Source organism: Bubalus kerabau, chromosome 7 (assembly GCF_029407905.1).
Source record: "Bubalus kerabau isolate K-KA32 ecotype Philippines breed swamp buffalo chromosome 7, PCC_UOA_SB_1v2, whole genome shotgun sequence".
NCBI lineage: Eukaryota > Metazoa > Chordata > Mammalia > Artiodactyla > Bovidae > Bubalus > Bubalus kerabau.
In genome coordinates this window covers 95923053-95939329 of record NC_073630.1, presented here as the reverse complement: position 1 = coordinate 95939329, position 16277 = coordinate 95923053, and the positions used below count along the sequence as shown (strand labels likewise).

Sequence of the window (16277 nt, the reverse complement as noted above, 5' to 3'; positions counted from 1 at the left end):
TGCCCTTGGACATTGGCACTCCTAGTTCTTGGACCTTTGAAGTCAGATTGGATTTATACTATCAGCTCTCAGACCTTTGGATTCTTACAACATTAGCTTTCCTGGTTCTTAGTCCTTTAGGTTTGGACTAGAACTGCAGCCCTGGCTTCCCTAGGCCTCCAGCTATCCTCCAGCTTGGCCGCCATAATCTTGTGAGCCAATCCTTCATAATGAATCTGTTTCTCCACATCTGCATATATCCTATTGGTTCTTTTTCTCTGGAGAATCCTAACTAATGTAAATAGGGTTCCAACTTCATTCTTTTGCACATGAATATTCAGTTGTCCCAGTACCATTTGTGTAAAAGACTATTCTTTTCTCCAATGAATTGTCTTGGCACCCTTGTGGAAATCAGCTACCAGAAATGTAATAATTGATTTCTAGATTCGAGATTCAGTTCCATTGATCTATACATCTATATTCACACTAATACCTCACTGAATAGATTACTAGAGCTTTACAATAACTTTCAAAATTAGAAAGTGTGATTCTAACTTCGTTCTTTTGCAAGAATGCTTTGACTATTCTGGGTCCCTGGGAATTTCCATATGAATTTTAAGAAGTTTGTAAATTTCTTCAAAGAAAAAAAAAAGGTGCGTGGGATAGGGAGGACTTCCCTGGTGGTCCAGTGGTTCAGAATCCACCTGCCAGTGCAGGAGACAAGGGTTCAATCCATGCTCTGGGAAGATCCTACAATCAACAAGGCAACTAAGCCTCTGCACCACAACTACTGAGCCAGTGCTCCAGAGTCCATGAGCTGCAACTACTGAAGCCCGTGCTCCTTACAGCCTAGTGCTCCACAACAAAGAGAAGCCACTCTAATGAGAAGCCCAAGCACCGAAACTGGAGAGTAGCTCCCACTTGCTGTGACTAGAGAAAGCCCACACGCAGCAATAAAGACTCTTCAAAGCGAAAATAAAAGCAAATAAATAAAACCTTTAAAAAAAAGGAATGTGGGGTTTCAATAGGCATTATCTATTGATCGATTTGGAGAGTATTGCCATCTTAACACTATTAAAGCTTCCAATCTATGAACATAAGATGTCTTTCAATTTATTCAGGTCTTTCCTGAAGCATGAGCCCAACCCTATCATTTGAATCCTTCTAGGTTTCTAGAAATATGTTGGACCTTTTCAAAGCTTCCCGTGGATATCTTATTCCCTAGCTTTTCCTTCTAATTTTTTGGTCACTTTCTTGTTTGTCTCAGCTGTTATCACTACCTTAGGCAGCTGTGATGTTAAATAACTGCTGTCGATTGTTTTTGACAAGTGTTCCTGTGGAAAAAGCTGTTCTGAGTCAGAGCAAATAAAGACAAGTCCTTAGAACAGAGTTTTCCAGGGAACTGCCCGACATGTCAAATAATGACAATTCCCTGAGAAAGGTTTTCTAGGGGGTTGCAGCCCCCGTCTTCCCCTTCCAGTGGCTGCCAAGATGCGGGTTTTCACTGTGAATGTGGTGCCATTTGTTTTCAAGGCTATTGTGGAGCTGGGGGAAAGGGGAAGCAATGAGGCAAGTTAAAATTCCACAAAGTTCACTGTGTTTACTGACATTCAGCCATTTTTTATGAATAAAACCTCCCCTTTGGTCAGTTTCCAGAGTTCTGTAACGGTTGTCTTTGACAGTTGTTGCCAGTGTTCACGCTCTTTTTATGGAAGAGCGACTTTTCATAGGTCCTTCCCCCCTACCATCCCCGCTATTGTCACTGCCTCTCCAGTTCTAACTTGCCATTTATTTTTGAGGAGATCACTTAATTTCTCTGAACCTCTATTTCTCCATTTGGGAAAAGATGAAGATAATAATTCCCCAGAATATCATAAAGATCAAATTACACACACACACATCAGTCCATTGTGGAAGCTACAGAAAACCACAAACACATGAGTGTAATTGCTGTGTCCCTTGTTGGCGAGGATTCAAGTTCTCTACATTCTATCCTGTGTGAGTTCGTCTCACTATTTTTGATTGTTCAATCAATGTACCACTTTACATAGTATTGGTTATTGAGAATTGTCTCTCTCACCCCAGAGTCTAGACTATGAGGAGTCAGGAAAGCTCCTTTATCTCCCTTTGCAGCAGAATGAGCAGTGTGTGTGTGCATGTGCAGTAAGTAGCCTGCCTGGCTCCTCTGGCCATAGGATTTCCCAGGCAAGAATATTGGATTGGGTTGCCATTTCCTTCTCCAAGGATCTTCCTGACCCAAGGATTGAACCTGCATCTCTTGTGTCTCCTGCATCAGCAAGCAGATTCTTTACCACTAGTGCCACCTGGGAAGAACAAAGAACAAGTCAAAAATTGCTGAAGCAAACAGAAGTAAAGTGATTTGTCTAAGGAACCCACCCACTCCAGTATTCCTGCCTGGAGAATTCCATGGACAGAGGAGCCTGACAGGTTACAGTCCATAGGGTTGAAAAGAGCTGGACAAGACTGAAAGGACTTAGTGTGCACACAGCTAACAGTTTGTAGACTCAGTACTGATTACCTGGCCTGAATGACTTGCTATTTCCATTATGTCTTTTGGTATCCCCAAAGGTTAGGGAGTGGGAGCGACAGAGTTCTTTTGATACAATTTATTCTCCATCATATGTGTTATTTTTAGAGACAGTGGGGAAAGATGGGTAATCTGACCCAAAGCCATTAAGATAGAAGTAACATTTTATTTACAACTGATGGACTTTTAGTTTCAGCTTAGTAAATATAAGTAAGAAACTGATTTGACTTCTTTAAATTCTTGATTACTGGGACTTCCCTGGTGGTCCAATTGTTAAGACTCCATACTTCCAATGAAGGTGATGTGGGTTCCATCCCTGATCAGAAACTAAGATCCCACATACCACATGGCACAGCTAAAACAAACAATTCTTAACTACTTAGTTTATTGTCAGTTGCAGATGAGGTTTACAAAGGGGACTAAGAAGTTCTGCTGGAAGTCTATAGCTACTAAGTTGCTATGGATCATTATTACTTTCTTCCTTTTAATCCATAAAGTGTGCATCATTGCCCAAATAGTACAGATAATTATTGCACAGTTACTTTTTGACCTAGTGTGACACTGTTTGGTCTTAATTCACTGGTCCCAATGTTCATCACTTGTGCTTTTTATGCCACAATTTTTTCTTTATTAAGTTTACTTTATTCCTCAGTTTGCTGAGTGTGCCTTAGAGTAGTTTTTACAGAAATGATATAAAGGTGGTAGATCTTCTTGGCCCAGAAATAACTGGGAATGCATTTCTGTTGGCTTCTGGTATGAACACCTCAGCTGGACACTGAGGCTTGGATCACAGGCCCTTCCCTTTCAAGGTGTGGATAAAGGTATAGACATTCTGTTTATTAGTATAGAGCTGCAACATTTCAGAAGTGCTAGAGGAAAAATCTGTGTAGATTACAAGAGGGCCAGTGCAGAAAGCCTCGGGCCCTGGTTTAAGACTTTTAAATGCTTCTGATGGTATTTATTGATGTCTTTAAAAGTCTATTAAGCAGTAGTGACTCAGACTGAAGGATGTGGACAGAAGTTGGAACAGTGTTCGATTTCCATGGCAACAGGAGTAAAACATCCCCAAATAAACTGCCCTCCCTTTGTTGTAGTTTCAGGTTCAAAGGTTCTCAAATACAAAGATCTGAGGTCTAGTCTCTTCCCAACAATGGAAAGGTAGGGAGGCTGAGGCCCCGTCAGACCCAGTGGAAGACAGAGCCCAAAGTTCATTAACTCTTGTAGTGGATCCTCCAAGCAAGGCCAATAAATGCCAGGATAACAATCCATGTTCATTTCTATGACATAAGCAATGCATATGGCTTAGCATACCACACTAATAATAATAATAAATAATAGCTGCCTGGAGAATCCCAGGGATGGGGGAGCCTGGTGGGCTGCCGTCTCTGGGGTTGCACAGAGTCGGACACGACTGAAGCGACTCAGCAGCAGCAGCAGCAGCAGCAGCAGCTAGCATGTTCTACGGAGAAGGCAATGGCAACCCACTCTAGTACTCTTGCCTAGAAAATCCCATGGACGGAGGAGCCTGGTGGGCTGCCATCTATGGGGTCGCACAGAGTCGGACACAACTGAAGTGACTTAGCAGCAGCAGCAGCGTGTTCTAAATATTTACACATCTTAATTCATTTAATTCTCATGACAACTTTAGGAGGCTATCAGTCACTCTTATATCATTCCCATTTTATGGATGAAGACATTAAGGCAAAGAAAGGACAAATTGTTAGCTCTGAGTTATACCCTTAGCAAGCAGCAGAGCTGGCAATAAAATTGGTTGAGTCTGCTATTGAAGAATCTGATTCTCTCCACCCTACTATATTAATATAATAACATAATAAAAACTTTATCAATGTAAATATATTTTTAAACAATTTTTTAAGAAGAATCTTTGGCCTCATGCACAGCATGTGGGATCTTAGTTTCCAGACGAGGGATCAAACCTGCACCCTTGCATTGGAAAAATGGAGAATTATCCACTGGAATGTCAGGGAAGTCCCAACATAACTGAAATCCTTTTTACTTGAGTTGACCTGCTTCTTCTCCCTGCTGTTTAATCACCCTTTCCCCTTTTGTGACAACTTCTGTTACTTATAAACACATTTCTTAAAATTGTACATACTGTGAAGGGGTTTAGATGAGATAATCAGGTTTCCTCTAACTAAAATCCTGTGATCCTGTGAGATTTGTTGTAAAGAAAGATGTTATGCCTATTACAGTCATCCAAATAAACTGAAGTGATAAAATATATTAGAAATGCTGAGGGGAAACAGGTGCACTCACATATGACATAATTCATTCATTAAATTTCTTTTAAGAGCAGTTTGAATGTGTCTGTGTGTGCTTGCATGCGTAGGTATAAGAATCTGGTATTTCCACTTTTAGAGGACTACGTCAGTTAGGAATGTTGTGGCCATAAATAACAAAAATCTTGATGGGGCTTATGATGGCTTAAATGTGTAGGGGTTCATGTTGCTGGCCCGGCACGAGGTCTGGAGGTAGGGTTACTGACAAAGTGTTCCACAGTCCAGCCTTGTTCAGGTTGGACCTCTGGGACACTCTTGCTTTCTTGTCTAGTCACAGGAAGACTACTTTTGGCAGCCACAGATGTCCACCATCCAGACCCCTTGGTGCGGAAGGAGAATTCACTGGCAGCCTGTCTTTCTGGATTCCTGGATGGTGTTTGTGTTGCTGCTGCTGCTAAGTCACTTCAGTCGTGTCCAACTCTGTGCGACCCCATAGACGGCAGCCGACCAGGCTCCCCCATCCCTGGGATTCTCCAGGCAAGAACACTGGAGTGGGTTGCCATTTTCTTCTCCAGTGCATGAAAGTGAAAAGTGAAAGTGAAATTGCTCAGTTGTGTCCAACTCTTGGCGACCCCATGGACTGCAGCCCACCAGGCTCCTCTGTCCATGGGATTTTCCAGGCAAGAGTACTGGAGTGGGGTGCCATTGCCTTCTCCGGTGTTTGTGTTGAGCAGGCCCATTTCTGCAAGATGTTTGTCAAAAGGACATTAGGGGATGGGCGACAATTGAATAAGGTCTGTAGATTAGAATATAGTAATGTCCTTTGGCCACCGGATTCGAAGAACCGACTCATTGGAAAAGACTGTGATGCTGGAAAAGACTGAAGGCAAAATGAGAAGGGAGTGGCAGAGGATGAGACGGTTAGATAGCATTACCCACTCAGTGGACATGAATCTGAGCAAACTCTGGGAGATAGTGAAGGACAGGGGAGCCTGATGTGCTGTAGTTCATGGTGTCACAAGGAGTTGGACATGAGATTGAACAATAACAACAACAACAGTGAATCAAAGTTAATTACTTGATTTTGATAATTGTACTGTGGTTATGGGGAAAAAAAAGTCCTTGTTTTTATTTTTAATTTTTTGGCTGCACCGCACAGCTTGTGGGACTTTAGTTCTCTAGACAGGGTCTGAACCCACGTCCCTTGCACAGGAATATGGATTCTTAACTCCTGGACAACCAGGGAAGTCCCCCACATATCCTTCTTTTTAGGAAGTACATACAGAAATCTTTAGAGCCAAAGGGACATTATATCTACAACTCAATCGCAAATGGTTAAGGAACAAGTGTAGGAAAGAACGGTAAGCAAACATGGTAAATGTTAACATTTGGGGAATCTGATATACAGAAATTCTCTTTTATTTGCAACTTCTCTGTAAGTTTGGAATTGTTTCAAAATAAAAAGTGAAATATATTTAAAAAATACTCAGATTCAAACTCAGTCTCACAATACTTGTGAATTTGTTAGGGATAGTTAGTGGAAACATATGATAAATTGTTAGCAGTTTCAGTTCAGTTCAGTCGCTCAGTCGTGTCCGACTCTTTGTGACCCCATGAATCGCAGCACGCCTGGCCTCCCTGTCCATCACCAACTCCCGGAGCTCACTCAGACTCACGTCCATTGAGTCAGTGATGCCATCCAGCCATCTCATCCTCTGTCGTCCCCTTCTTCTCCTGCCCCCAATCCCTCCCAGCATCAGAGTCTTTACCAGTGAGTCAACTCTCCGCATGAGGTGGCCAAAGTACTGGAGTTTCAGCTTTAGCATCATTCCTTCCAAAGAAATCCCAGGGTTGATCTCCTTCAGAATGGACTGGTTGGATCTCCTTGCAGTCCAAGGGACTCTCAAGAGTTTTCTCCAACACCACAGTTCAAAAGCATCAATTCTTCGGTGCTCAGCCTTCTTCACAGTCCAACTCTCACATCCATACATGACCACTGGAAAAACCATAGCCTTGACTAGACAGACCTTTGTTGGCAAAGTAATGTCCCTGCTTTTCAATATGCTATCTAGGTTGGTCATAACTTTTCTTCCAAGGAGTAAGCGTCTTTTAATTTCATGGCTGCAATCACCATCTGCAGTAATTTTGGAGCCCAAAAAAATAAAGTCTGCCACTGTTTCCACTGTTTCCCCATCTATTTCCCATGAAGTGATGAGACCAGATGCCATGATCTTCGTTTTCTGAATGTTGAGTTTTAAGCCAACCCCTTTTTCACTCTCCTCTTTCACCTGCATCAAGAGGCTTTTGAGTTCCTCTTCACTTTCTGCCATAAGGGTGGTGTCATCTGCATATCTGAGGTTATTGCTATTTCTCCCGGCAATCTTGATTCCAGCTTGTGCTTCTTCCAGCCCAGCGTTTCTCATGATGTACTCTGCATAGAAGTTAAATAAGCAGGGTGACAATATACAGCCTTGACATACTCCTTTTCCTATTTGGAACCAGTCTGTTGTTCCCTGTCCAGTTCTAACTGTTGCTTCCTGACCTGCATACAAATTTCTCAAGAGGCAGGTCAGGTGATCTGGTAGTCCCATCTCTTTCAGAATTTTCCACAGTTTATTGTGATCCACACAGTCAAAGGCTTTGGGATAGTCAATAAAGCAGAAATAGATGTTTTTCTGGAACTCTCTTGCCTTTTCAATGATCCAGAGGATGTTGGCAATTTGGTCTCTGGTTCCTCTGCCTTGTCTAAAACCAGCTTGAACCTCTGGAAGTTCACGGTTCACGTATTGCTGAAGCCTGGCTTGGAGAATTTTGAGCATTACTTTACTAGTGTCCGAGTTGAGTGCAATTGTGTGACAGTTTGAGCATTCTTTGGCATTGCTTTTCTTTGGGATTGGAATGAAAACTGACCTTTTCCAGTCCTGTGTCCACTGCTGAGTTTTCCAAATTTGCTGGCATATTGAGTGCAGCATTTTCACAGCATCATCTTTCAGGATTTGAAATAGCTCCACTGGAATTCCATCACTTCCACTAGCTTTGTTCGTAGTGATGTTTTCTAAGGCCCACTACCCTTACTTAAAAGTTTCGCTACTGATTGATCTAAAGCCTATAGTAAATTGCTACTCCTCAACATAAATTAAAAACAAAAATCCTGGGACTTCCCTGGTAGTGCAGTGGTTTAGAATCTGCTTTGCAATGCAAGGAACACCAGTACGATCCCTAGTCTGGGAAAATCCCACAGGCCTTGGGGCAACTAAGCCCTGTGTGCCACAATTACTGAGACTTCGAACCTAGAGCCTGTGTTCTGCAACAAGACAAAGCACTGAAGTGAGAAGCCCACACCCTGCAACTAGAGTGTAGTCCTCACTCACCACAACTAGAGAAAGCCCATGTGCAGCGTCAAAGACCCACCACAGCCAAAAATAAAAATTAAAAAAAGAACCCAAATTCCATTTTTAAAGCCCTAATCTTACAAGGGGCTTCCTTGGTGTCTCAGACGGTAAAGAATCCGCCTGCAATTTGGGAGACCTGGGTTTGATCCCTGGGTTGGGAAGATCCCCTGGAGGAGGAAATGGCAACCCACTCCAGTATTCTTGCCTGGAGAATCCCATGGACAGAGGAGCCTGGTGGGCTACAGTCCATGGGGTCACAAAGAGTCGGATCATGACTGATCAACTTTCACTTACAAGGGGAAGTTAGCAGGAAGCAGAACTTGTTCAGGTGTACCCCTGCTGATGCACCTCCCTCCATTTCCCTCTGCTCACCCGTGGACCTTACGTCTAACCTCTGGGCTCTGTGGTCCCATCCTTAGTGCCTTTCTGCCAGCCCCTTTGGTCTTAGTGCTTTGTGTTTGCCCAGGCTGAGGACCTTGAATCTCCTCTACATTAAACTCCCATTCTGATTGTGTCTTTGCCAAATAGCTTTTAAATAAATTCCTTGCCTAACCCTGGACCCTAGAAGCCACCACTCCCTCCTGTCCCTTGGTTCAGCAAAGCTTCAGCCGTCCTATCCTCCCATCCCCAACCTGGAGAGAAACAAAACCCTTGTGTTCATCCCTTCAACAAATACTTACTAAACGTCTACTGAGAACCAGGCACTGTTTTAGGCCAGAACAAAACAGACCAAAACGATGCCCTCATATAGAACCTAAATTCTCGTGAAGGAAAGCAGAAAACAACATAAATAAGCCATTATATAAGGAAATGGCAACCCACTCCAGTATTCTTGCCTGGGAAATCTCATGGAGAGAGGAGCCTGGGGTTATGCAGAGAGTCAGACATGACTTAGTGACTAAACAACCGCAATAGTTTGATAGATGGGGATAGACTCCTACCGAGAAAAATAAAGCTTGCCTTTTGGAGCCTGAGGTAGAGAGAGGTTCATTGTGAATCTTGAGAGGTGACCAGAAAACACTTTTCTAGTAGGAGAAACAGAATACCTATGACACCAAATCAAGCTGGTACAAGTGATTAAGTTCTTTCCATAGAGGAGAAGTGTAATTGGACCTTTTTGGAAAATAAGTGATAGGATCGTCTGATAGTAAAGATAAGCACCTCTCTGAGAGCTGACATCCTGATTTCCCTCTGGGTGGCCTGTGTGCTGCTAACTATTGAGATTCCAGGGATGGGAAGATCCAGGGTGTGATTTGCTGTCTTCACCAAGGTAGTATGTGCTGCAGTTTACAAAGGCATTTACAACACTGCATAACTCTTCCAACCGGTTCTAATTGTCAGGCACATGATCAGTGTCAGGGTCGGGGCTGGTGTTTGGTGGAGTTTGGACAGAGCAATTGTCAGGAGGACTGGAAGGAATGGAACTTCTCTGTCGAGGCCCCTCCTGCCTCGCCCCTACTCCAGCCTCAGGCCCTAAATACTGCAGAGCCATTCTTAGGTTTCCCTGTACCCCTCATCCTGCTCGACCTTCCCCCATAGCAGGGATAGTGGTCTGTTCCAAAACTGTATCCACTCCAATATGACCTTTCATTAAAAAAAAAAAAAAAGCAGGCCTTCCCAGGTGGCTCAGCGGTAAAAAACCCGCCTACCAAAGGAAGAGACAGGGTTTGATTCCTGGTCAGGGAAGGTCCTACATGTGGTGGAGCAACTAAGCCTGTGTGCCACACCTTCTAAACCTGTGCTCTAGAGCCAGGGAGCCACAGCAAGAGAAGCCACCACAGTGAGAAGCCCGAGCACCACAAATAGAGAGTAGCCCCTGCTTGCTGCACGAAGAGAAAGCCCTCGAAGCAATGAAGACCTAGCACAGCCAAAAATAAATAATTAAAATAAACTTTAAAAATTTGGTCTTTCATGGTAGGGAATTGCAGAAGCAAAATAATCTGCTGAAACTATCTCATTCTTAGCTGTTCTCAAAGTTGAGTGTTCACATCAGACACCTGGGGGCATAAAATGATGATTCCTGGGCCCCAGAACAGATCTACTTAGAATCTCTGCAGTGGACCCAAGGAGCTGGTGTGATCATGAAGATGGAAAAGCTCTGTCCTTTTCCATACCTTGGATATTCCAATGGCTTTGTAAAACAGGCATCACTTTCTACACCACTCTGGTGGCTCAGGTGGTAAAGAATATGCCTGCAGTACTGGAGAGTCGGGTTCAGTCCCTGGGTGGGGAAGGTCCCCTAGAGAAGGGAATGGCAACCCACTCTGTATTCTTGCCTGGAGAATTGCATGGACAGAGGATCCCAGTGGGCTACCATCAATAGGGTTGCAGAGTCAGACGTGACTGAGTGATTAACACTTTCACTTTTCACTGAGAAGACACACCTAGAAACTCATTAGACAAACTAAAACCCAAGCCCCATCCAAATCTCTGAATCAGAATCTCCAAGACAGAGAGGCCTGGGAATCAGTCTTTTAAATCAGCCCCTTGTATTTTTTTTCCCCCAATCATCAGAAAAGTATGATCATGCTCCTAGATGATTTAAAAAAAAAAAAAAGGACAGGGAAGCCATCATCAGTCTAGCAGAAAACACACATCACAGATAAACCATGAATGGCTACCTTTGGATTAAGTATCCAATTCCAGTTCAGTCTGCTGTGGCCAGTTAGGATGGGGTCACATGGTATAAAATATGACCATTTATATCATGGAAAGAAATGCCAGGAGTTCTGGAACATAACAAGGATGACAAAAAGCAAAGGTAGGACTTCCCTGGGGTCCAGTGGCTAAGACACCAATGCAGGGGGGCAGGGTTCAATCCCTGGTCAGGGAATTAGATCCCACATGCCTCAACTAAAGATCTCACCTGTTGCAACTAAGACCTGCCACAGTCAAGTAAATATAGAAATATTAAAAAAAAGAAAAGAAAAAAGCAAAGATGTAATCTAACTTCTAAGTAAAGGTTTGAGTGGTTTTCAGTTTATTGCAAATGAAATTGGCAATTCCAAGATGAATGAAGTGAGAAAGGATGTGAAATAAGGGGAGTTTGTGCTGGAAACCAAGTACAGGTAGAGGTCACAGTCTGCGTTCTCAGCAGTGGACTTCATGTTCCCCTTTGCTTGCACTGTCCTGAGTGGTTCAATGACTTTTACAACTAATGGAGCTCTGCCCTAATCAGAACAGTTGCTCAGAAGCCAAGGAAACGGATACATTATGGAAACTTTGATTCCAGGATCCCCATAAAATTCCTAAAAGTCTTGCCAATGATGAAATAAGCTCTGAATATAAAAGTAGAGCCCACTTCAATCCAGTGATTACCTGCTACAATGCCAAACTATTTGGCCCCAAGATATGTCATGTGCTCTTCTAGGCCAATTTTTTGGGTTTAGGACCCTCACACTATTAAAAAATGAGAATTTAAGAGCTTTTCTGTGGGTTATATTTATTGATATTTACTGTACCTGAAATTAAAGCAGAAATCTTTAACATTTTAATCTATTTATTCATTTTAAGTTAACAGTAATTAATGTGTATGTTGAGTGCCAAAGAACTGATGCTTTCAAATTGTGGGGCTGGAGAAGACTCTTGAGAGTCCCTTGGACTGCAAGGAGAACAAACCAGTCAACCCTAAAGGAAATGAACCCTGAATATTCATTGCAAGGACTGATGCTGAAGCTGAAGCTCCAATACTTTAGTGAAAAGCTGACTCATTGGAAAAGACCCTGACAATGGCAAAGATTGAAGGTAACAGGAGAAAGGGGCGGCAGAGGGTAAGATAGTTAGATCTCATCATCCAATCAATGGACATGAGCTTGAGCAAACTCCTGGACATAGTGAAGGACAGGGAAGCCTGGTGTGCTACAGTCCATGGGGTCTCAAAGAGTCGGACACGACTTAACGACTTAACAATGGTGTCGACATAAATATTTTTCAAAAAAAATTAATCAATAAGACTGTCATTGTTTTACATTTTTTGCAAGTATTGTTAATGTCTGGCTTAATAAAAGACAGCTGGATTTCTCATATCTGCTTCTGTGTTCATCAGGTATGACATCATATGTTCGTAAGCCTCTGGGAAATGCCAGGGAATGTGAAAAAATGAGAGTGAAAAAAGGCCTCCGTGACTTCCTCAAAAGTTTTGGGGGATTCTCGGATGTCCCCAGACTACATTCTGTGAAATGGTGCTGTAGCTATTGCAGTGAATAGGAACTGGATTAATAAATGATTGAAAAACATAAATTATTGTTCCTTCTTAAAAGTAAAGTTTCTTGGTTGATTCTTAACCTCTTAGTCTTTAGCTTCATAACTCTTTCCATCCCCTCACCGAATTCATTCTCCACTGCTAACAGCATCTTAAAATAATGAGTTAACATCTATGCAGCAGTTTTTACATGCCAATAAGAAAGAAAGATAGTGCTAAGTAAGTCATGTCCGGCTCTTGTGAATCCATGAACTGTAGCCTGCCAGGCTCCTCTGTCCACAGAATTCTCCAGGCAGGAATACTGGAGTGGGTTGCCATTTTCTTCTCCAGGGGAACTTCCTGACCCAGGAACTGAACTCAAGTCTCCTGCATTGCCGGCAGATGCTTTACTGACTAAGCTACAAGGGAAGCTTCAAAGCAAAAGTTGCTTAGTCGTGTCCAACTCTTTGTGACCACATGGACTGTGGAATATTCCAGGCCAGAAAACTGGAGTGGGTAGCCTTTCCCTTCTCCAGGGGATCTTTCCAACCCAGGAATTGAACCCAGGTATCCCTCATTGCAGGCAGATTCTTTACCAGCCGAGTCACGAGGGAAGCCCAAAAATGTGGAGATGCCGGGGATTGAACCCGGGGCCTCATACATGCAAAGCATGTGCTCTACCACTGAGCTACATCCCCTACCCTCTATATGCTAGGTCATAGACAAAGCACTCTACATGCATTATCTCTTTTCATCTTCAACCTGTGAGATGTTAGAAAAAAATATATATTTGGTTTCTGTCTGTGGTTCCTGGCACAGAGCTTCTAAAACCATTGACATTTGCTAAGTGATAAGAGCACTGGGAGGAGCATCTTTTATTTAAAGATGTTCCTAAATCCCTTGGAATTTCCTGGGTAACAGCAGTGTCTTTTGTTCTAGTCAGGTGACCCTGGGTGGGCTCCTGAACGGGGCCTGGTCACCAGAAAGATCAAGCCACAATCAGAAGCTTGGAATTTTCAGCCACATCCTCCATTCTCCAGGGAAGGAAGAGGGCTGGAAATGGGTTGATGATCAATCATGCCTACCTGATGAAACCTCCACAAAAATCCCCAAAGGACCGGGTTCTGAGAAACTTCTACGTTGGTGAATGCATGGTGGTGCTGGGGGAGGGCACACCCAGAGAGGGCAGGGAAGCCCCCACATATCTGGCCCTACACATTCCTTCCTTCTGGATGTTCACCTGTAGCCTTTATCATATCTTTTTACAATCCACTGGTCAACAGTAAGTGAACTGTTTTCTTGAATTCTCTGAGCTGCTGTAGCAAATTAATTGATCCTGAAGGGGGAGGGAGTCGTGTATAGTTCATCAGTCAGAAGCACAGGGAACAACCTGGACTTGTGATTATCATCTGAAGTGGGGTTGGGACAGTCTTGTAGGACTGAGCCCCTCACCTGTAGGAGTTGACAGTATTGTTAGGGGAAGCACACTGATTGAAACCGCCCACCCTGGCCAGGCACCATAGTAACCATTTGCATGAGTTGTTTTATGACAGGAGATCCTGGTAAGGAATACGGAACTAATAAGCCACCACCAACCGCAAGAGTTCGGGAAAGGTTGAAAGGAGACACCGCGTGTCTGTCCACTTCCCAGAATCCCTCTCTCTGGCATCCATCTTGGCTGAGCGATGCATGCGCCACCAGGAAAGACTCTGAATTAGAATGATTGGCCAAAGACCACCTGGAAACTAATCCCATCGCCATAATACTGGAGACTGTGAGCCATGCAGCAGAGCAGTTCTCCTGAGTTGCCTTACCCTACTGCTCTCCACCCGGGTGCCCTTTCCCAATAAAATCTCTTGCTTTGTCAGCACATGTGTCTCCTCGGACAATTCATTTCTGAGTGTTAGACAAGAGCCCAGTTTTGGGCCCTGGAAGGCGTCCCCCTGCCTGCAACAGTATCTCCAGGCAGAGTATCAGAACTGAGTAGGGTTGTAAGACACAGAACTGGTGTCACAGAGAATTATTTGGTGTGGGAAAAACAGCCACTCATCTGGTAGCAGAAGTTTTGAGGGACTTCCCCATTGGTACAGTGGATAAGAATCTGCCTTCCAATGCAGGGGACACACGTTCAATCCCTGGTTCAGGAAGATTCCACATCTCAGGGCCAGTGGGGGTGGAGGTGAGGGCAGCAGCTAAAATCTGTGCACAACTCCTGAAGCCCCTGAGTCTAGAGCCTGTGCTCCACAAAAACAGAAACCACTGCAATGAGAAGCCCAAGCACTCAATGAAGAATAGCTCACTGAAACTAGAGAAAGCCTGCTCAACAGCAAGACCCAGTGCAACCAAAAATTAAATAAAAGTAAAATAGATTATTGTGAATTAAAGGAAAAACATATTTTAAAAAAAAATATTCTGAGTGTGGCAATAGTGTGAGACTAAGGGAGACACAAAGGAGGAAAACTGAGAGTGTTTTCTTTTTTTCCCCACAATCCCTGAAGACAGTTTTATCCTGGGGATAATTATTATCCCTAATTTACTGATGGGGAAAACAGGTCTGGAGAAAGGCAGCAACAGGTTCCGAATTACAGATCAACTAAGTTAAGAAATTAGGATTCTAACACAGGGAAGCCCCTGTAGTGAAGGAAAGTGAAGCATTTATTGCAGGACACCAAGCAAGGAGTCCTGGCTTCCCTGGTGGCTCAGATGGTAAAGAATCTGCCTGCAATGCAGGAGACTTGGGTTTGATCCCTGGGTTGGAAAGATCCCATAGAACAGGAAATGGCAACCTGCTCTGGTATTCTTGCCTGGAAAATTGCACGGACAGAGGAGACTACCTCATGGGGTCTTGAAGAGTTGGACACAGTGGAATGACTAACACTTTCATTTTCAAGCAAGGAGTCAAGGACAGTTGGTGCTTAAAAGACTCTGAACTCCCCAAGGCTTGCAGGGAAAGGTTTTTAAAAACAAGATAAGGGAGGGGGGTGGTGTCAGCTCAAGTACATACTTCTGACTGGTGGTGAGGTAATTGTGGGAGTCAACATCATCAACCTTCTGGTTCCAACTGGTCTGGGGTCTTCATCCTTGTGGGCGGCAGACAGTTAACTTCTTCCATTTGGTAGGGGTTTCAGTATTTGCAAAACAGCTCAAAGGATGTGACTCAGAGTATCATGTATAGCCCTCGAGGAGGAACTAAAAGTCCTTCACTTTGTTTAATGGCTGAACTGTTATTATTTTGTCTTGCTTGACTGTTTTCCTTTCTGCATTTTCTCTTTCCTCTGATTAAACTCACTTTGTGGAACTCAGGGAAGGCCTACAAGGCTACGGTTTTTCTACAGACTAGGGGCAGGCAGAGGATAAGGAGACTGGGGGAGTCTGTTCCAGGAAAACCCCATATAATCCTGCTCAATTACAATTTTATGCATTCCATGTGCATTTTAAATTGTTTTTAAGTTTTTAGAAGTTCAGCTCAGGAGATTACATGTCTATTGGGAATCCTTCAATTTGAAGTTTTCTGTTTTTCTGTGTATTCATCAGGGTTGCTCTGTAATCTAACTTCAGAAAGTTTTCAGTCTTGGGCTAAATATTGGTTTTGGGGAAACCTGTTCTTAAACATACTTTGCATTTGGGAGGAGTATTTTCATCAATACTGTTTTTCTTCTGGTCACACTATTGTAACAGGAGGGAAAGGGGCAGGGCACAGCTTTTGAAAGAATGACATAGCCCAAGGACACAACATAAACCAGTCAGAATCAAGTGGGACAAAGATGGCAGACAAGACTAGACCTTGATCCTCAATCAGCAGGTGAAATGACACAACCAGAGGTGCCATGACAGTTCCAAGGGACTGTCAAAAGATCAAGGAGTGGGTGGTGGCCCAAAACCTGGAAATATCTACCCCTTCCCCCAAATAGTTGGAATAATCCTCCCACTGATGCTGA

The 16277-nt window shown here is 43.5% G+C and overlaps 1 non-coding gene across 1 annotated transcript; it reads right to left on the bottom strand.

Moving 5' to 3' along the window:
- Positions 1-12965: 12965 nt before the first annotated feature.
- On the bottom strand, positions 12966-13037 carry TRNAA-UGC (transfer RNA alanine (anticodon UGC)). Its single transcript has one exon. It is a non-coding gene; the product is annotated as a tRNA-Ala (tRNA).
- Between the last annotated feature and the right edge of the window lie 3240 nt (positions 13038-16277).